General features: G+C 41.8%; 1 protein-coding gene and 1 long non-coding RNA gene across 3 annotated transcripts in view; both read left to right on the plus strand.

Annotated features, from left to right (window-relative positions):
* Window positions 1-22,962, plus strand: part of LOC121280820 (dihydropyrimidinase-related protein 3-like) — a 197,200-nt gene that overhangs the window by 8,246 nt on the left and 165,992 nt on the right. The gene's annotated exons all lie outside the window — the stretch shown is intronic.
* On the plus strand, window positions 9,203-14,556 carry LOC121280821. The gene is made up of 3 exons (XR_005943715.1): window positions 9,203-9,252; window positions 9,461-9,587; window positions 14,441-14,556. It is a non-coding gene; the product is annotated as an uncharacterized LOC121280821 (long non-coding RNA).

Raw genomic sequence — 22,962 nt, forward strand, 5'->3', positions numbered from 1 at the left:
TGTGTATATATATATAAAAATATGTGTGTTTTTATATATATGTATATATGGTACATATGTTTATGTTGTTATGTTTATTGTTTTACTACAACCACATGTTTGGCAGCTTCTGCCATAAAAGAAAACTCAAGTAGTTGGTAATTGGAGAATTATATTCCGGTGTGGTAATGTATTGCCTCCCATTCAGTGTGCTCAATCTTGGAAAGTTTTGGTGGGAGGGGCCAATGCTTCAAATGCGCCATATACTCATATGATTTCAAACCGAGTTAAGGAAGTTAGGAGATAGAATCAACCAAGCAATAAAACCAATTGGCATTCATTTCCACGGTGGCTTCTCCTATTGACCATCTGGCCTAACTTTGACAGAAGATCCATGGAAACCGCAGCGAAATGGCACAAACACTCTTACTACTAATACACCAGTGTCTCTGAGAATTTTCTATTGATTTTAGGAGGGGGCCATTCAGAGACCCTGTGTGGAAATTCTACTCTAATGTACTTATTCACAGGTCAAAGATTAAAGTCACCCATCCTAAGTAGCTGGATCTGTTACTCACTAGGCCAATTTTTCAGACACTACAGTGTAAATTGGGACAGATGGTGGTGTAGTGGTAATGTCATTGAGCTAGGAACCCAGAAACCCAGGCTAATGTTCTGGGCGCATGGGTTTAAATCCCTCTGTGGCAGCTGGTGGAGTTTAAATTCAATTAATAAATCTGGAATTGAAGCTCGTTTTCTGGGTAACCATGAAACTATTGTTGATTGTTGTAAAATCCCAGCTGGTTCACTAATGTCCTTAAGAGAAAGAAATCTGCCATCCTTACCCAGTCAGGCCTGCAGATGGTTCCAGATCTAATTTTGTTGACTCTTAACTGCCCTCTGAAATGGCCTAGCAAGCCACTCAGTTCAAGGGCAATCAGGGATGAGCAACAATTACTGATCTTGCCAGAGACACCTACAACCCATGAAAGAGTAACTAAAGGTAAGAAAACAGCAACTGGTATTGGGAAATGAGAGGGAGTTCTATTCTGCTGCAGCTCCAGTCACTTTGTGTGCAGGTCCAATTGTGGGTTTCAGCTGCAGCAACAAATTTACATGCAACCAGCTCCCACCAGGGGCAATGAGATGAATGACTAGCTAATCTGTTTTGAAGGTGTTGGTTAAGGGAATTAAGTTGGTCAGGACACTAGGGAGAACCCATTTGCTCCTCTTTGGGAAACTGTCATTTCACCTTTTATATCTGCTTGAATAAGGCAGATGGGGTAGTGATTTAGTGATTCATTTGAAAGGTGGCAACTATGACAAAGTCACACCCCCTCAGTACTGCACTCATGTGTCAGCCTAGGCTATGTGCTGGGGCTTGAACCCACAACTTTCCATTGCTACCAACTGAATCAAATGAATGAAGTCTATTCTCCTGATTTCTTAACCACTTTTCTTTGTTCTTGTTTCATGTGTTTCCCTCTGCTGGCACTACAGTGCTCATGAGCCTTTGTAACATTTGTTCTAAATGATTTCATTTTTGGCCCTGACCCTGGCCCAATCCCAGCCCAATTATTATGATTCGAATGGAAATTGAGCTATCTGATATCCTTGAAAGAGGAGAAGACATATGGAAGGATGCCAGGCAGATCAGATTGCACAAACACTGCTCTTGTACCCAACAAGAACTACCCATATACTTGCATCTGCAGAGAGTTGACAGACCTCATTTTGGCCATGATTTGTGCAAGTGGAAGCGACTGTTCCTGAAGGTGTGAGCACAGACCCATTGGCACCACAAAGCTGTGTGAGTGCCTGACTAACTCTCCTCACTGATGTTCCCTCAGGAGTACAATAATCATAATGGGATTAACTCAGCAAGTTTTCCTAATCGCCCACTGTAAATTTAATGGAAGACCCATGAAAATCCCTTGGAGAAATGACATAAACAAAGTTGCAATGGACAGACAAGATATTAGTGTGGATATTAGACCCCAATACAAAGTGCAAAACAAGGAATGCCAGTGTGATCAAGAGGGAGTGTGAGATAGAAATTCCTCTTCACGGTGGTATTAAATGAGTAGTATCACATTGGCTGCTGGTTGTACTCCCCACAAGGTACTGAATTCATTGACTGCAATGAAACTGAATATTGAGTGGTATGTACACTGGGCAACTGATGCAATACTGCTAGTTTTATGCTATGCCCCATACGAACAAGGAGCAGGAGTCGGCCAATTGGCCCCTCGAGCCTGCTCCTCCATTTAATAACATCATGGCTGATCTGAGAGTAACCTCAAGTCTGCATCCCACCTACCCCCGATAACCTATCACCCACTTGCTTACCAAGAATCTATCCACTTCTGCATTAAAAATATTCAAAGACTCTGTTTCCACCAACTTTTCAGGAAGAGAGTTCCAAAGACTCACAACCCTCTGAGAGAAAAAATTTCAACTCATCTCTGTTTTAAATGGGCGACCCCTTATTTTTAAGCAGTGACCCCTAGTTCTAGGTTCTCCCACAAGAGGAAATATCCTTTCTACATCCACCCTGTCAAAACCCCTTAGGTCTTATGTGTTCTAATCAAGTTGCCTCTTACTCTTCTAAACTCCAGTGGATTCAAGCCAAGCCTGTCCAGCTTTTCCTTATAAAACAACCCACCCATTCCAGGTATTAGCCTGGTAAACCTTCTCCGAACTGCTTCCAATGCATTTACATCTTTCCATAAATAAGGTGACCTGTATGCAGTACTCCAGATGTGGTCTCACTAGAAAGGAATTTTTATTCCCATAAGCCCAACTGGGCATATATGCCAAGCTGTCAACCATTTCTACAGGCCCTGACACACCTGCCTGACAGTGGCAACAGAGTACAGTCCTTCCTGTGCTCCAGTTCATCAGAGAGGAAGGTCCTGCCTATACTTATAACGGAGGCAGTTCAGAGAAGGTTCACTAGGTTGATTCTTGGGATGAAAAGGCTGTCTTATGAAGAAAGGCTGAGTAGTTTGGGCCTAAAGTCATTGGAGCTTAGAAGAATAAGAGGATCTTATTGAAATATATATGATTCTGCAGGGACCTGACAGGGTAAATGCTGTGGGGATCTCCTATTTGTAATGAAGATAAGGAGGAATTTCTTCTCTCAGAAGGTTGTTAATCTTTGGAATTCACTATCCCAGAGAACAGTGGAGGCTGGTTTACTGAATATATTCATGGTTGAGCTAGACTTTTGATCTACAAGTGAGTCAAGGGCTATTGGGGGCAAAGGCGGGGGGGGGGGAGGGGGTGGTGGTGTCACAGAGAGTTAAGCCCACATTTAGATCAGCCATAATCTTATTGAATGATGGAGCAGACCCAAGGGGCCAAATGACCTACTCCTGCTTGTAATATCTTATACAAGAAGATCAGCAGCTAACATATAGTATTGGGACAGTAATGGTCAGCTGCGGCCTAAAATTTGGCTCCATTTCACTTCAGACATTTTGCAATGGTGAACTGTAGGGATAGTGCCATGCAATGGCAGGCTCAATTACCCTTGTCCAACCAGTTCATCCAGCACAGCCTGAACTTCAGCTGCAACCAAACAGAGTGCCAATGCTGAGCTGCTCCATCGCTTACTTGTAGATTTATGCCAATGCCTTGGATATTCTTTGCTTCATATTCCCTGGATCTCTTTAATCCTTTGACATATCAAGGATGGCAAAGATTACTAATGGATACAGATACCTTTTGAGGCTCTCCTAGGTCTTTCAAGGCTTTTTGTGTCACTCGATTGGGACATTTCCCTTTAATTGTTCCAACCCTTTAAGTGTTTCTTTACAGATGTTTTCTACAACCATCATCGGTGTGGCTGTTATGTCTGTTGTCTATCTGAATCTGTACTTGAAACTGTTAGTAAGCTCACCTCTGAAAATTGTATGCATTTGGCGCACTTAATTAGACTGTGCTTAAAACCTACCACCATAAAATAATGTAAATATCAGAACATGTAGGCTGCTGTCTCATTTACCTTTTAGTGAATATTGTAAAGAAAGAGAGAACTTCTATTTTCATAATGGTTTTGGCATTCCTTTTTAAAATTCATTCCCTGGATATGAGCATCAATCACAAGGTTGGCATCTATTTTCCACCACCAGTTGCCCTGAGAAGGAGTTGGTGGACCTTCTGCTTGAATCATTGCAGTACTTTATGGGAAAAGTGTGCACTCGGGTAGGGAGTAAGAGAATTTTGACCCATTGGCAAAGGAACAGCGATATGTATAAGGTCAGGAAGTCTCAAATTGCTTCACCACATGTTCAGTACTTTTAAATTGCAGTCACTGCTGAAAGGTAGGCAAAGGTGGTTGTGGTTTAACACAACAAGGTGGCAATGAAAGAAAGAAGGACTTACATTTTTCAAGCACTTTTCATGACCACTGGATGTCTCAAAGTGCTTCACAACCAATGAAGTACTTATGAAGTGCAGCCTGTCAACTATCTACAAGGCACAAGTCAGGAGTGTGATGGAATACTCCCCACTTACCTGAATGAATAATGCTCCAACTACAGTCAAGCAGTTCAGCACCATCCAGGGCAAAGCAGTCCATTTGATTGGCATCTCATCCACCACCTTCAATATTCACTCCCTCCACCACTGACACACAGTGGCAGCACTAGGTACCATCTACAAGATACACTGCAGTAACTCACCAAGGTTCCTTCGGCAGCACCTTCCAAACCTGTGATCTCTACCACATTGAAGGACAAGGGCAGCAGATGCATGGGAACACCAAGTTCCCCTCCAAGACACACACCATCCTGACTTGGAACTATTTCGCTGTTCCTTCACTGTTGTTGGTTCAAAATCCTGGAACTCCCTTCCTAATAGTACTGTGGGTATACCTGTACCACATGGACTGCAGTGGTTCAAGAAGCAGTTTACCACCTTCTCAAGGGCAAATGAGATAGGATTACTTAATGACCTCATAGTGAAGGCACCCTAGGTAGCAGTGATCATAATATGATTGAATTTTACATTCTGTTTGAGGAAGAGAAACGTGGGTCTAAGACTAATATCTTAAACTTAAATAAGAGCAATTATGAGGGCATAAAAGTAGAGCTAGTGAAAGTGAGCTGGCTATTTAAGTTAAGGGATAAGTCAATAGCGATGCAGTGGTGGCATTTAAGGGATATTTCAAAATATACAGAATAGATACATTCTAACAAGAAAGAAAAATTCCAAAAGGGGTACCCACCATTCATGGTTAACTAGAAAAGTTAAAGGTAGTATCAAACTTAAAGAAAAAGCATATAATTGTGCAACAATGGATGACAGGTCAGAAGATTGGACAGAATATAAGAAAAGGCAAAAAATGACAAAAAGATTAATGAGGAGAGAAAAATTAGAGTACAAGAGAAAGCTAGCTAGGAATATGAAGACAGATAGTAAGAATTTCTACAGATATTTTAAAAAGAAAAGAGTTAACAAAGTTACCATTGGCCCTAAAGAAAGTGAGCCTGGGGAATTAATAATGGAAAATAAGGAGATGACAGGTGGATTGAACCAATAATTTGTGTTAGTCTTCACTGTAGAGGATACAAATAACATCCCAGAAATAGCTGTAAATCAGGAATTGGAAGGGAGGGAGGAACTTATGAAAATTACAATCACCAGGGAAGTAAGTACTTAGCAAATTGTTGGAGCTGCAGGCTGACAAATCCATGAGTCCTGGTGGATTTCATCCTAGGCTCTTAAAAGAAGTGGCTAGCGAGATAGTTGATGCATTGATTTTAATTTTCCAAAATTTACTAGATTCAGGGAAGGTTTAATTAGATTGGAAAATAACTAATGTAACTCCTTTATTCAAAAAGGGAGGGAGACAGAAAGCAGGAAACTATAGGCCAGTTAGCTTAACATCTGTCATAGGGAAAATGTTAGAAGCTATTATTAAAGATGAAGCAGGGCATTTGGATAAATTCAAGGTAATCAGGCAGAGTCAACATGTTTTTGTGAAAGGGAAATTATGTTTAACCAAGTTTTTGGAGTTCTGTGAGGAAATAACATGTGCTGTGGGTAAAGGGGAACCAGCGGATGTACTGTACTGGCTTTCAGAAGGCATTTGATAAGGTGCCACATCAAATGTTATTGTAGAAAATTAAAGCTCATTTTGTGGGGGGTTGGGAGATTGAACAGGATGAGGGTGGAGGGGGTTGGGGGGAAGGGGGCATGACATAGGAACCAGAATTGGGAATGCAGTGTGATTCCTTTTATGGATTTCACTCCCCTTCCCAGTTCAGTTGTTAATGTCCCTGGTTAACTGAACTGGAAATGTGAATCCTCTTGGTATTTATGTTTCAACAGAACACCAACCCATGTATTTATCCAGCAAACCATCCAGGAAGGTAGTCTCATTAACATCTAAAGACTTTGCCACTCCTCAAACATTGTTGAAGCCCTAGCCATGTGGGCGCATGCCATTATCGGCTTCCCCTGACTGCCAGATTTGTTCAAGGCATGTGACAGAGGTCCTGTGATGACAAATCCTGGCACTTACACTTGGATGGTCTTATGGTTATGGGTAACATATCAGCGTGGGTTGAAGTTCAATTAACCGACAGAAAGCACCAAATAGCAATAAAGCAGAGCCCTTTGGGATACAGGGGTGCACTTAGCTAGTATATCAATTATTAAATGAGAGGACCAAGTGTAATATATCCAAGTTTGCTGATGGTACTAAGTGGGAAAGTAAGCTGTGAGGAGGATGTAAACTGACTGCAAAGGATTATAGACTTGTGAATTGCTTGGGCACAAAGGTGGCAACGGGAGTATAATGTGGGGAAGTGTGAAATTAGCCACCTTGGTAGGAGGAATGAAAACATAGAATATTTTAAAAGGTGAGAGACCAGTAAATGTTCATATGCAGAGGGATGTGTCCTTGTACACAAATCACAGAAAGTTAATTTGCAGCTACAACATGTAATTAGCAAGGCAAATGGTATGTTAATCTTTATTGTAGGGACTGGGTTATAAAAATAAGGAAGTCTTGCTGCAAATGCTGGCTTTGGGTAGACTGCAGCCTGGAGTATTGTGTGCAATTTTTAATTTTTTTTTCTTAGCTAAGGGAAGATGTTCTTGCCTTAAAGGTAACAAAGTTTCACTAGATTTACTCCTGGGATGTGTCATCTGTTCTACTATAAGACCATAAGACATAGGAGCAGAAATTAGGCCATTCAGCCCATCGAGTCTGCTCTGCCATTCAATCATGGCTGATAAGTTTCTCAACCCCATTCTCCCGCCTTCTCCCCGTAACCTTTGATCCCCTTATTAGATTGAGTAGAAAAAGCCTATATCCTCTGGATTTTAGAAGAATGAGAGGTGAACAGGGCTTGGGAGAGCAGATGCTGAGGCTGTAGAACCTAGAACTAGGGGTCATAATCTCAGGATAAAAAGGGCAGTCATTTAGGACTGAGATGTAGAGCAAAGAGGGTTGTGAATCTTTGGAATTTTCTACCCCATAGAGCTGTGGATGCTCAGCTGATAAGTACATTCAAGACTGAGACTGATAGATTTTGAACAATCAGGAAATCAAGGGATCTGGGGATTGGGCAGCAAAGTAAGTTGATGCAGAAGGTCAGCCATGATCTTACTGAATGGAAGAGCAGGCTTGAGGGTCGGTATGGCCTTCCTCTTCTCCTATTCCTTATGTTCTTATATCCCTATTATGGATCCTTCCCATGGATATTTATGGCCTCTATATTTAACTGAATAGAATCTGAGGACTTTCTGAAAAAGTACCACATTCTTCTTCCTAGTCAACTGCTTGACATCATATTTGAAATTAATGTCCCTTTCTTCTATTTTCCCTCTTGATGCAATACATGTCAATCACCCTTTCCAAGTATGCACATTTGAGATTTTCCTTGCCTCATTCTGTGTCTGCTGTGTACCAATTGTTTGCTGTTGGTCAACAATCCCTTTAATATGATATCATGCAATGACCAGGAGAGAGGAAGGAAAACCAGATGGACATTGCACTAGCAATTCTGATGTTCCGACACAATCATGAGGTAAGACTTCTTGGATACGGAGCCGTTCTGCCAATTGTAAACCGAAAGAAAGTGGAGAAAGTGATTAAAAGCCACTTTCACTTAATTGCCATGGCATCAAATCCTGCCAGTATGTTGATGTCGATGAGTCAGGTCGGGAGCTTCCATTGAAAAAAAGTTGGCAGGCCTTCCCAATGTCACTGTGTCTGGTTTAATTGCTAGGCCAACTCTGCTGATTGGCAGACTAGTTTAGAGTAAAGTGAGTTATTTTGGGAAGTTTCAGGCTGCTGATATCCAGAACAGACCTCAGAATGAACTACTAAAAGCAAAGTGGTAAGCAAATTCCTTGCTGAAAACTGTGGTTAGAAAATCACAATCACAGACAGTGAAAAGAAGTCTGCACAATGACAAGTTTGAATTTTTTTAAACTTTAAAGGGGGCCCCGCCTTCAAGAAAAAGCATTTGGCAAACATTTCAAACTTGTTTCGAAATGCACACTATATTTTTGACAGACATTTCACGAAGACCTTGCCCTTTAAGGCCCGTACCTAACAATTCCTTAAAGGTGTCTAACTCATTGCCTCCTCTCATTCTTCAGTGCAGAATAACAGTTAATTTGTGTATTGGCAACACTGACTTCTGAGTGTTCTACCTCAGTAGCCAATGGGAGAAGTGGGTTGGAGAGCAGAGTTTAAGCAGCTCAATATATAAGTTGTGTTTGTTGATCTTTCCTGTGAGAACTCTAGTATCTTACAAGCAGATGAGACAACAGTAGGGTGAATATGCGATTGAGTTAAAATTAAGGCTTGTTAGTTTAGCAGCTGTGAATGTCTTTGCTTATTGCCAAGGCAGGAAATGCTGGAATTTATGACACAGTCAGTGCAGGGTCATTAGCAGAAATGGAGATGACCCTTATTGTGGAGGAGGCAATGGCCAAGAAGACTGAAATTGAGGGTATTAGATGGATGGCAGCCAGCCAGTCCTTAGGCCAGACATGAGGCCTCAGAGGACATTGTACGCAACCACTGTTGCTATCATCAGAGCTGGCAGGAGGCCAGCAAATGTTTTAATGATACAAAATAGACTGCCAAGGAGCAGGTTGTGTTCAGTCACTGGGTAAGAAGAGCCAATGGTGGAGAACCGCAGCTACCCAAGAATCAATGCCAGCCTTAAAAAGTGTCTCAGCTGATCAGCCTGAAGTGTGGTTCAACTCCAGCTGCAGATATTGGGACCAGCAGTGCTGACTCTGGTAAGCATCTCTATAAATGTATCTTCTTAAAATATATCACACAGTTTGAGTATCTGAATCTGAAAACAGAAAAAGGATAATGGCGCTAGTGCTGACATAATGCATTCTATTATTTCATATCTGGCAATACGTGGTCATTGCCTTCCTGCAGTGGTTGGCTTGACACCATGGTGATGCACTGGTAAGATAGGTCTTTCTTTCTTCACAGAAACAGAGATGCTGCACAACAGGAGCAATCACCTGCTAGGCAGGACAAAACACTTCAGTTCTTTGAATGTACAATGGAGAGAGACCAGAAAAAAGGCTCTAGGCCTGCAACGACAACAGAGGAGCAGGTGGGTACAGGCATTAGGCAACCACAGAAACAGAATATCATACACTGCTGTGACTGAATGTCATGCATGAAAAGACTGGAGATTGACTACACTATAGTCTATATATGTCACCCCACATAAGGCCTATAATACAGTTCCAATGACCTAGAGATTTCAGTATATAGGTGCATCAGGGAGAAGTGCTCTATGAGACACAGAGTCAACTCTTCAGACAGCTCTGCTAGCAAAAGACCCATTTTTTACTTCATTCTTAGGACATGGGCATTACCAGCAAGGGGGGCAATTTGTCCATCCATGTTGTTCTGGGGCTTGATACAAAAGAATGACTTGCTGGCCACGCCAGAAGGCAGGTAGCAGCAAACCACATTGAGGTGGAACTTGAGTCAAATATAGTCTAGACTGAGTAAAAATGGCAGATTTCCTTGCCTTAAGGTCATTTTAGAACCAGCTGGATTTTTACAACAATCCGACAGCTTCTTGGTTACTTTTATCAATGCCAGATTTTCAGTTCCAGATTTCTTTTCAGCTGAATTCAAATTTTAACTTGCCTTGGTGGGATTTTAACTCACATTCTCTAGATTGTTAGTCCAGAAACATAAACAGTAATGTACCAATACTAAACTGATACTGTGCCACAATCAATCATCAACTTTATTTTGGTGGGCATTGGAGTAAAGCCCAGTATAAGGGTAAAAGCAAAATACTGCGGTTGATGGAAATCTGAAACAAAAACAAAAACTCAACAGGTCTGACAGCATCTGTGGAGCGGAAGATATAGTTAATGTTTCGAGTCCTTATGACTCTTCATCAGAACTGAGGGTATTTTGCAGAAGTAATGGGCATTCATCAGGTCCATCTGGAATTGCCAGAGGTCAGGGTCAAATACAAAACACATGGCGGTGAAAGCTGTGCAAGGCTCAGGCAGGTATTACTAGCTTTCTGGACTATTAGTGAATACTGCTTGTTGGTTACACATGTCAGGAATTCGCTGGCACACAGTGCATGATTCACCATCCATTCAGTATGGCCTGCTTTCCTGACATGTAGCTGGCAGCTGATGATCCCACAATTAGTGCACTTTCAGAAAATAAGCCTTCATAAATTGACTTGACATTTTCTGTATAGTCACTAACTTGGCATTAAGATTATTACTACCGGAAAACCACATTGTTTCCACCCCCATGGTCAACCTCTTCAGGAGAAAATTGGGCCTTATCTGGTCAATATTAATGCATGTAGTTTAGATTGAATGTTGAGATTTGGATTCAGCTCTACAATGGCTAACAGAAGCAGATGTGTCAAGTGTCACCCAAACCAAACCGACTGCCAAATATCCAATGGGGCCCTCTGTTGAACTGATCTTCCACTGGGCCAGAGCACGAGTGCTGAGACATGGCTGCAGAGTGACTGACTTTATCATATATTGCTGCGTATGATGGAAATCAATTTGACTGAAGTCTACTGGTATCCTGTGGCACCTGGCTGTGGTAAGAGCTCTGTGATGTTGCACCGTGGTAACCTATAACTGTGCCATGTCAGCGACCCATTTTGTATCACACATCAGACAGCACTGTTTTCAACTGGTTGCTTCATATTGGAAAAAATACAAAGCTTGCCTTGATGAAGAGATGAAAACCATTCAGCCTTCCAATATGTCAGCTTGGCTCAATGAATTTCATCTCTTGCTACTAAGTCAGCAGGTCATGAGTTCAAGACCCATTTTGAGATTTGAGCTCATTATTTACCAGACACTTTGAGCAGTACTGAGTGCATCTTTCCTTCCAAAGAGAAATTGCATTGTCTGCCTGTTCAAGTAAATGTAAAATATTCTATGGCACTTATTCAGAAAGAGCAGAAAGTCCTCTCAATTTCCTGGCTAACAGTCATCCTTTAATCAACACCACAAAAAACAAATTACTTGATCTCGCTGTTGTTTGTAGGAGCTTGTTGAATGCAAATTAGCTACCACAAGTGCCTACATAACAGGATACTTTAAAAGAAGTTGGTAATGTTTTGGCAGCAAAACACTTTAGCACATGCTAATCTGATGATCTCTGTAGTATGACTTTCCCTCTCCTGACAAGAACTTAAATCTGGCACAATGTCAAGGGATCTACAAACATGTAGCAGGATTGATGTCAGCAAACAGAGTAAGCAGCCAATTACATTGATGTATTCTCACAATCAGCAAACCAGGACATTAAAAAGGCTTTATTCTTCACTTATAATTTAAATTTTTAGGTAGCAAAATAAATAATTGGATTTAGATACAATTTAAAATATCAATGTAAACAAACTAAACCAAAATCAAAACTTTTTATCATAATGGAGAAACATGACATCCCATAAATATAGTATTAGTTTTTCAGAGCCATTGAGGGAGTTTAGCAGTACTTATGAAATTTGTAGGCTGTTAAATTCTCAGTTACACCGCATGGCAATATACCATCTCGCTGGTAGGCAACCTCTGATTTGTCTGCCACTCTGTTACCTTGCCACTTCCTCATGCAGGGCGCCATACTTAAAATGCAGCTGCACGCATACTTCTCAATGCTTGAAGCCCAGGACTGCTTCGGGGAAGACATGGCCCCAAAAGCCAAGAAGTGTGTAGCCCCATGAATCAGTAATGCATACCAGGGACACCTTCTGGATGCCATGGACGCCCACCATGATGTCCTCTAACCCCATTCTGGCCACAGGAGGCCCATCAGTGTCATGCTCTGGCTTGGGACCCAGTGGCACAGCTGGTCAGTGCCAATGCTGCACACAAGAGGGCAGCCATCCAGTGCAGAAAACAGATGAATGATCTCATTTGGGATGAGGTCTTGCTAGGGTAAGGCAACTCTAAACTCACACACTCACAAGGCCATCACACATTCACTGGCATCTCACTCACTACCAGCTCAAGGGACCTCACCACTCACTCTCTCACACGTACACACACACACATCACCATCTGGCCTCATCTCCTCTGGAGGCTGTCTCTTCAGCCCTCACCATCTTGAGGCCACTTGCACAGATCAACATGTGTCCTGTTATGATACAGCAGTTGGTAAAGGCTGAGTTATTTAAAATCCCAGAGGTAAACTTTAAACAATAGTCATAATCTATATTTTCAATTGGTATGTTTTGAGCTGCAGCTCTGAATTCAGGAATAAGACCACCAGTTCTCAAGAGGTTTTTAGATCAATCTAAATGAAACATTTATTAATTTACAACAAATTAAACATATACATATGGCTACAAATCAATCATAACTTTTAACAAATTCCCAAATTAATCTCCACTAAGGCAACAATAACCAATAGACTTAACCAGACATTAGGCAAAGCATTTTCACCTTATGAATTCAAAATTAAGTTCCTTTGCAGACAGTTGTAGGATTACAACTGCTTAGATCTTACATGCCTCTGACCTGCACATTCAAACTCCTCTCAGGTTATACATAGCCATCACTTTTGAATGCAAATTCTTATCATATCACCAGGACCTTTGAACTCCACCTCTTCTAACAATAAAACTCCTTTCATAGTACCAATTTCATTAGTGATATAAACATTGCTTGGTGTCTTCTAGCTAGGTGTAAGATTTCACTCCTACTCTTGAATGCTCCATTCAACAAAATACAAATGTATCTTCTAACTACTGTTTACATCTCAACCAGACTATCTGGCTTGAATCCAATTAACGCACACACACAGATGAAACCTCTATTTTAAAAAATAATTTTTAATAACATTAATATGTCTCCCTGATGGTCCCCATACACACCCTGAGATACCCCTTTCCTGAGTACAGCCCTCACCCTGCAGCCTCTTCCCTTGCCTCAGGCCACTTTTCCCCCTCTCCCAAACAAGCCCTAGCCCTGCAGCTGTTGAAAAGCCATCCCTATCTGTGGCAACCATCTTATCAATCTAAGCTCAAATACTCACAAGGCCATCACACATTCACTGGCATCTCACTCACTACTAGCTCAAGGGCACTCACCACTTACTGTCTCATGCACACACACACACACACACACACACATCACCATCTGGCCTCATCCCCTCTGGAGACTGTCTCCTCAGCCTTCATCATCTTGAGGCCACTTGCACAGATCAACATGTGCTCTGTTATGACACAGCAGTTGATTAATGAGGAAGTGGCGAGGTAACGAGTGGCAGGCAAATCGGAGATTGCCTACCAACGAGATGGCACGTTTCCTGTGACTGGTCTGGTAGTTAGAGACCTGCCTGTGAGACCCCTAAAGGTGATGTGGTGCTGCCTGTGAAGCCTAGTGCTGATGACTGCGAGTGCTGCCCGAAGCAAAGTAGGCAAGCAAACCTCGAAGTCCCGAGCAAAGCGCAGGTCGCTGGGTGCATATCGCTTATGTACAGTTGTATAACATGTTGGTGTGATCCTGAATGATCCAGTGTGGGGTGGGGGGGGCATGATTCCAATGAGCAGGGCTTATAATTAGATGCAACGACACATAAACATATGAATAAGACAGCTGAATTCTCGACATGTGATGGTGGGAAACACAACCAGCCATTGACGGGTGGAGTGGACGATAGGCTTGAATCCAATTTTTGGCCTTCTCGACATATTTTCCCTATGAAGTTGCTGTCAGTTTTACTGGAGCCATGATAGTGAATGCCAGCAATATCAGTGGCATTTCCACCACAAAATCTGGGCCATTATCTAAATGCAAGTCCTTCTTTCTGACTTGAATATACTGCTGCATTTTCAAATGTGCATAATGTTCAAACATTATTGAACCTAGTAACAGCAGAGAACTGAAATGATCCATACCACAGAGTCGGTTGATTTGGGTTCAAGCGACCTCCTATTTTTTTCTCCACTCACAGTTGGCTTCCAGTTTCTGCATCCCATAAGGATTAGCTGCAGAGGTGACACATTCTACATGAATGTCAGAATGGGAGTGACAATCGCCTTGGAAGGATTTCAAGTGTGACCTGGTTATCAGCTCATCAATTACTGGAGCAGGTGCTGGTTACATGCCTGTACTATTGGTTGGAGAGTGCTAAAATTGAAGAGTGGGAAATAAGCATCAAGAAATTGTTGTATTTGCACAGTATATAAACAATTAAACTTGCTGCAGAAAGTTCTGGTTGCTATTTAGTGGCTTAAAGACCCTGTTAAAGGCTATTTTATGCTTCCAATAGCCTTGCACTTTGAAACCAGTTTGCAATTAAATGGTAATGACTGCACATGCTGTATAAAGCACACAATCAGGATGCAAGTTAAATTGATTTATTTAACTGATTAAACTGTTCCATTAAATTGATTTGCTGTGGATTCTGGCTAGGAGTCGATGTTACATTATTTTTAACATGTCAGAATCTAGAGTTACCCTCGTCCCTCAAAGCATGTGGGTCCGCTAATCTTTAAGTAACAAAAAAACACCATGATGACTCCGCAAGTAACACATGAATTAAAAAAAAATTGAAATATGAACCTAGGCATTTGGCTGTCTCATTCATATATGTTTATGTGTCATTTTCCATTGGCAAAAAAAAACTTAGAATTACACATTTTCCTCCTTATAATTCAGAGATAAACATTCTTCCAATAATCAGAATCAGCTATCACATCAGAGCTTTACTCACCATACAGATCCTGCAATTGAATTGGTAGAGGAGATGGAGTATTGTACCCACATTCATCAAGGTCCCGTTGTCCTTGTCATTAATCGGCCCTTTCTGCAATTTGTACAGCAGAATTAATTGGAGTCAAATGTTGCAGGATAAAAATCCATTTCACAGCACTCATGGTGATATTCCAGCTCTAGTAAATTCTGACTCAACTAATTGGCATGTTGCATTCTTGCCATATCACTGTTGACCTGCTGCTTTCCACCAGAGATTTCCCTACTGCTCAGTGAGTAGAAATGTATAGAATAGAAAAATCTCCAAACTAGCTAATCCCAAATCCTAAGATTCTGATGGAGATAACAGATGAAAGTAGTAGGATGGATCCGTGTTTGAAGCCTAGTTTTTGAAATAAAAACTATAAATGTTCCGCATATATGTTACAGCGATGAAAAGAAGCTTCAAAAACATTTGCAATGCTTTGAAATATCCATGGAAAACAAAATTAGTGACACACTAATCATGAATGATGTTTGGGAGTATACTGGGACCAGCAGTAGGATGATTTTGGACAGCTCTGACGATGTTCTGAGAAGAAAGCACTGTGTCTCAATGGACATTTCAATCTATTTCAATTAATGTAATGGGAATCTCATTGAACAAAAGAACAATGTGTAGCCTTGAGAGAGCCAAATATATCAGACAGAAGTTCTCATTCCTGACAGAACTCAGGCAAAAAGTGGCAACACAGGGCCAAGAAAGAGCTGCATTTTTTTCCACATGCATGGCATTCACGACTCCAGTTGAACCATCCAGGGACAAAACCCAGCGGAGATATTAGGAGAGTTTTACAATGTTCCATTGCTTGCATTGATCATTGGAGGGATCTATACTCACTGAATGTTGCAGTCATAGCTTTTGCATCTAATTTTGACTGTCTGACTCTCCATGTGGGAGCTGTTGTTCCCTACCTCTGAACCAAAAGCTCTGGGTCCGCGTCCCACTCTGGAGCTTAATGCCGTTGCCAAACAGGTTGATTATCAACCTTCAAATCCTTCCAAAACACCTATGGCAGGTAGTAAGAGTGGGAGAGTCACCTGGTCAGCCAGATCCTGTCAGCCAGATCCTGCAGAAAGCAACAGCAAACCACTGCAGTACCTTGCCAAACATAACCATGGACCAAAACATGGAAGTCCATGTTAGCCAATGCCCTCCTAGGGCATGGTATGGAAAGAGATTCTCTGTGTATTGTTTCATTGTGATGAAAATTGCCAGGTTTTTTGGGACTGCATACCTATTAAATAACCATGAGTGGACTGAGCAGCTTTGTAACTGCAATGTGAATGGGGCCATCAGTGTGTGTATAATCCAGCTTGGCTACAGAATAGGTTTAGCATAAAACCATTGAAATTTACAGCACCCAGGGAGGTTATCTGGCTTATTGTTTGTGTACTGGCTCTTTATTAGAGGAAATGGGAAATTATCCTATTGTCCCAACTTCTCTCTTGGTGCTGCATCGTCTCTACATCAAATATTTATCCAACTTTCCATTAAAGGATTGTAATGACTTGACAGACGTGATAGGTTTCAACAAGAAACAGATAAATTTTATTACAGAGAGCTTTTCAGTTGCTACGTGCTTGATCAGGACTCTCGTCAGGAAGCTCTGCCCCCTCCGGATTACCCATGCTTAGGGCACATTGGTCAGAGCCTCCAAGAACATCACATGACCCCTGATAGACAACAGCAAAGGCTATACCTTCAGTTACTACATTTCTTCCCCCTTAAGTTTTTTATAGTTTCTGTTTACAGAGAACATTTGAATATCCAACAACATATATATCTATCTATATATATATATATATAAACAACTTCAGATGATTAAGGATTAAGTCCCTGAGGTGCTCTCCTTATTCAGTTAAAGCAGCATAGCTCTACCACATAAAGTTCCCCCGCTGGATCGACATGATCAGGATCTGCAGCACAAGATACATCATTAGAAAGTGGCAGTTCAGGATTAGGCAACTCTACACATATTGGGCTTGTCTTTTCTAGGTCGATCTGTCACTTCAGGGATTAATGGTTCGATGTTAATCACAGATGGAATAGACCATAAGACCATAAGACATAGGAGCAGAAATTAGGCCATTCGGCCCATTGAGTCTGCTCTGCCATTCAATCATGGTTGATAAGTTTCTCAACTCTATTCTCCCGCCTTTTCTCAACTCTATTCTCCCGCCTTCTCCCTGTAAATTTTGATCCCCTTACCAGTCAAGAAACTATCTATCTCGGTCTTAAATACACTCAATGACCTGGCCTCCACAGCCTTCTGTGGCAATGAATTCCATAGATTTACCATTCTCTGGCTAAAGAAGTTTCTCCTCATCTCTGTTCTAAAAGGTCTTCCCTTTACTCTAAGGCTGTGCCCTCAGGTCCTAGTCTCTCCTACTAATGGAAACATCTTCCCCACGTCCACTCTATCCAGGCCTTTCAGTATTCTGTAAGTTTCAATCAGATCCCCCCTCATCCTTCTAAACTCCATCGAGTACAGACCCAGCATCCTCAAATGTTCCTCATATGTTAAGCCTTTCATTCCTGGGATCATTCTTGTGAACCTCCTCTGGACCCTCTCCAGGGCCAGCACATCCTTCCTGACGTACGGGGTCCAAAATTGCTCACAACATTCTAAATGTGGTCTGACCAGAGCCTTATAAAGCCTCAGCAGCACATCCCCCGCTTTTATATTCTAGTCCTCTCGAAATAAATGCCAACATTGCATTTGCCTTCCTAACTACCGACTCAACCTGCAAGTTAATCTTAAGAGAATCCTGGACTAGGACTCCCAAGTCCCTTTGCACTTCAGATTTCTGAATTCTCTCCCCATTTAGAAAATAGTCTATGCCTCTATTCTTCCTACCAAAGTGCATGACCTCACACTTCCCCACGTTGTATTCCATCTGCCACTTCTTTGCCCATTCTCCTAACCTGTCCAAATCCTTCTGCAGCCTCCCCGCCTCCTCAATACTACCTGTCCCTCCACCTATCTTTGTATCATCTGAAAACTTAGCCAGGATGCCCTCAGTTCCTTCATCTGGATCATTAATGTATAAAGTGAAAAGTTGTGGTCCCAACACTGACCCCTGCTGAACTCCACCAGTCAGCGGTCGCCATCCTGAGAAGGACCCCCTTATCTCCACTCTCTGCCTCCTGCCAGACAGCCAATCTTCTATCCATGCTAGTACCTTGCCTCTAACACCATGGGCTCTTATCTTACTGAGCAGCCTCCTGTGCGGCACCTTGTCAAAGGCCTTCTGGAATTCCAAGTAGATAACAATAGTTGAATAGTTGATTGTTGGAATGTTACTCTATCACAAATATGGTCCATGTGTTTTTGAGCAATTCTGTCTTCCACTTCCACCTGGAAGGATCAGGGACCAATCCCTGAGACAATGGTTCCAGGAACCCAGCAAGGCCCACTTCTGAAATTTTGCACGAATACTGTGTCTCCTGTCGTGAATATGTGAGCTTTGCTATGAATATTGTGATTCAATTTTTGATTACCCTGATATCTCTCTATCTTCCCCTCAAAGTTTGGAAACACCAGGCTTAACCTTGTACATAGGAGGCGTTTCATCAATAATTCAGACAGTGTTGAACCCGCAGTCGAAAGTGGCATTGTACAATAACTGAGAAGAAAGTGGGAAAGTCGAGTTTCTACAGTACCTTCTGATAACCTCTTCATTCCAGATTTGAAAGTTTTCACAACTCCCTCGGCTAAACTATTTGATGAGGGATTGCATGGAGCTGTTTTAATATATCTGATATCATTTAAATTCATGAATCTCTGAAATTCTGCACTGGTAAAGACTGTACCATTACCAGAAACAATGATTTCCGGTAGGCCATGTATGCTAAAACAATGATAGTTGCACTCAATGTTGGTGATCTGACTTTATATACATCCATCCATTTAAAATGTACATCTACGTTCAACAAAAACATGGTACCTAAGAATGCTCCTACGTAAACAGTATGTCGTCTAACCCAGCATCGATCAGGCCACTCCCACGGATGCAGTGGAGCTGAAACAGGCAACTTCTGTTGTTGTTGACATTGGAGACAGTGCATGACCATGCTTTCAATGTCACTGTTTATGCCTGGCCACCAGACATAGCCCCATGCAAGCATTTACATCTTTGATATGCCCGGATGCGCACTGTGAAACTCTGTCAAGAGTGGTTCTCTTCCTTGTGAAGGGGCAACAGCTTTTGATCCTCACAAGAAAATTCCATCTTGACAACTTAACTCTGTTTTACAGGCATACAATGGTCTCATCTCTTCAGATACAGGTGAATTTGACCACCATTGCAAAGCAAGGTCTCTGACTTTCAACAAAATTAGATCTCTGTTCATCTAATTTCTAATTTGCTTTGCGTGCACAGGTGAAGAATCCAAGAAATTCAGCGCTAGCACAACTTCTTGTAGCACAGGAGCATGTACAATGCTCTCCGGTAATGAGAGATGACTAAGTGCGTCTGCATTTGTGATAGGTAAGCCAGGATGGTGCATAAAGGTACACTCATAAGCAGATAATATCAGAGTCCAATGTTGTGTTCTTGCTGATGTTATTGGAAGAATTACCTTATCCTCACTGAATAAACCCGTTAATGGTTTATGGTCGGACACTATGATGAAATGTCGTTCATGAAGGTACTAGTGGAAGTTCTTCACTCCAAATACCACCAGTAAACCTTCCTTTTCTAACTGGGAGTAACCCTTCTCAGCTGTGGAGAGGGTTCTCGATATGTAGCCAATGGGCCTTTCTGATCCATCTTCCATTCTATGTGATAACACAGCTCCTACACCAGAAGGAGAATCATCACTTGTTAATATATATTCTTCTGATGGGTCATTGTTTACCGATAAACACGACAAATGCAACAGTTTCTTTACTTTCACAAAGACTTCTTCCTGTTGTGAATTCCATGGCCAACAGTGACTCTTTTTTAACAACAAGTGTAATGGTGCTAACACAGTTGATAAGTTTGGCTAGAAGCGGCTATAATAGTTGATCATGCCCAGTAAACGGTGAGGGCACATCTTTTATTGCCCTAACTTTCTCTTCTAGTGGATGCAAACTCATGGCATCCACCCTGTGACCCAGGAATGTAACTTCTAGCACTTGGAAAGTGAATTTTTCTTTCTTTAATTGTACACCGGCTCCATGAATCTTCTTAGCACCACTTCTAGTTTGGCCAAGTGTTCGGTCTCGGTTGACCCTGTGATTAGAACATCATTTAGGTATACTACCACTCAGGGAAGTCATTACAAAAGACTCTTTATTGTCCTTTGGAAGATTGCACATGCAGACGATACTCTAAAGGGTAGGCCAGTGTACCGATAAAGACCTTTGTGTGTATTGATAATCTTGTACCCTCTAGATGTGCTATCCAGCTCTAATTGTTTGTAGGCATGGCTCATATCTAATTTTGTATAGGATTTGCCTCCAGCTAGCTTTGCATATAAGTTATCTATCCGTGGAATGGGGTACTTGTCTAGTTTGGCTGCCTTGTTTACAGTCAATTTATAGTCCCCACAAATGTGTATGGTTTGGTCAGGCTTAACCACTGGAACTATGGGTGTTGCCCATTCTGAGAATTGGACAGGCTGGATGATGCCCAGCTTTTCTGACTGGCCCAGTTCTCCAGCCACCTTATCCTTCATTGCATAAGGCACAGGTCTGGCCTTAAAGAAACGTGGTATCGCCTGAGGATCCATATATATTTTTGCTTGCAAGCCTTTTAACTTCTTTTATTCATCCTGAAATACACTTTCATATTCCCTTAGCAGTTCAGGAACTCTTCCTGTTTTTCAGGTGAAATATTTCAGACCAGTCAAGCTTGATTTTCTGTAACCAGCCCCAGCTCAGAAGACTGGGTCCTTTTCCTGTCACTATCACTAGAAACTGGGCTGTCTATTAAACACCGGTACTGTAGAGATGCTCTTTACCTGAATAGACTCTCCAGTGTATGCCTTCAATTTAGTGGTTGTCTGCTCCAGATTTATTGGCTGGGTACCTTCATTTAGGTATTTAAATGTGTGCTCTCCCACCACTGTGGTTGAGGCTCCTGTATCTATCTCCATCATTAGTAGCTTCCCATTAACTTGGATGGTGACAGTGGTAGGTTCAGTTTTTACAGTGATGACATTATACAGGGAATAGATGCCTGTGCCACCAGCTTCAAGTTCTGTTGTATTTTTCAATTCACTCCTGTTGGTTTGCTGCTTTTTGGGCTGTTTCGACTTCACCCTGCATTACCTTACAACCTGACCTTTTTTATGGCAGTTATGGCATTCTGTTTCTAATCTGCAGGTGTCTGGGCCGTGGTCACCCCCACATCTATAACAAATTAACCTTGGAGTCACTGCTGATGTGTTTCTACTAGGCCTTTTCATATTTTTAATAGTGGACATTGCCTCTCACTTCGATACTGTGGGTCTGGTTTTTGTGCCACGCCCAGTGGTAGGTTCCCGCTCCACATGAAGAACAGCGCTATGTTGTATATGTTGTAAAGCCTGTGAGTCCCTCGCAGTATTTTCCATGGTGAGTGCTATTTCCAGGATGCACTTCAAATCAATGTTGATCCTTGCGAGTAAACGGCCCTGAATTGAGAACTCCACAAACTAAACGGTCCCGCAGCATATCATTTAATGTGTCCTCAAAGTCACAGTGTTCTGTCACCTGCTTCAGCTTCACTACATAGGTTGAATTGGACTCTCCTGTGGCCTTAACTCTGGAATTAAATTCAAACCGCTGCAATATTATGGATGGCTTCGGCTGGAAATGCGTTTTCATGAGATCCACTAATTCATTAAAGGATTTAGAATTGGGCATGTTTGGGGCCATCACGCTGTGAATGAGGTTGAATGTCTTGCCACCACATACACTCAATTGGATGGCTTTCTGCTTTTCCTCCGTGGTAATTTCATTCACTATGAAATAAAAACCAAGGTTCTCCTCATACTGGCTCCAGTCTCCAATAGTTGTATCGTAAGGATCAATTCTGCTAAAGAGTGGCATGACTGGTGAGTAGTCTTTTCTTTTTTCTTTGGATTTAGTGTACTCACATTAGCAAGGCAGCGTTGGAGCTATTTTACCCTGGTTGCCAAATGCAATGACTTGATGGACTGGACAGGTTTCAACAAGAAACAAATAAACTTTATTACAGTGAGCTTTTCAGATGCTACATATTCAATCAGGACTCTCATCAGGAAGCCCCGACCCCCTGATTACCCATGCTTAGGGCTCATTTGTCGGACCTTCATGTGATCCCTGATAGACAGCAAGAGAGGCTATACCTTAGTTACTGCAGGGACATAACCAATCCTTGTGACAAAGCAATGTCTCCAACAACCCTCTGAGTAAAGACATTTCCGCTTATCTCTCTCCTCTCTCTCTCCGTGACAATTTGAAATTGACGCCTCCTCATTACTGACTTCCTAAAAAAACAAAATAGTTTACCCACATTCACTCAACCCAAATCATTTATAAATGTCCTCATTCATTTTCTCTGCTTCTCTGCTCCAGTGAAATTCATCGAAGTGTTTCACAGGGATTCCAGGTACAGGTATGGTCACTCCTTAAACTACAGTTACAGCTTTAAGGGCTGCAAGTTTGCGTGTTATTTTGTTGTCCCTCACATATCATTACCCTCCTTCACAAAGCACCAGTAAGGCAGGAATGTGTTTAAATTAGATTCATAAATTGGGGGCGCAAT

Source organism: Carcharodon carcharias, chromosome 8 (assembly GCF_017639515.1).
Source record: "Carcharodon carcharias isolate sCarCar2 chromosome 8, sCarCar2.pri, whole genome shotgun sequence".
Taxonomy (NCBI): domain Eukaryota; kingdom Metazoa; phylum Chordata; class Chondrichthyes; order Lamniformes; family Lamnidae; genus Carcharodon; species Carcharodon carcharias.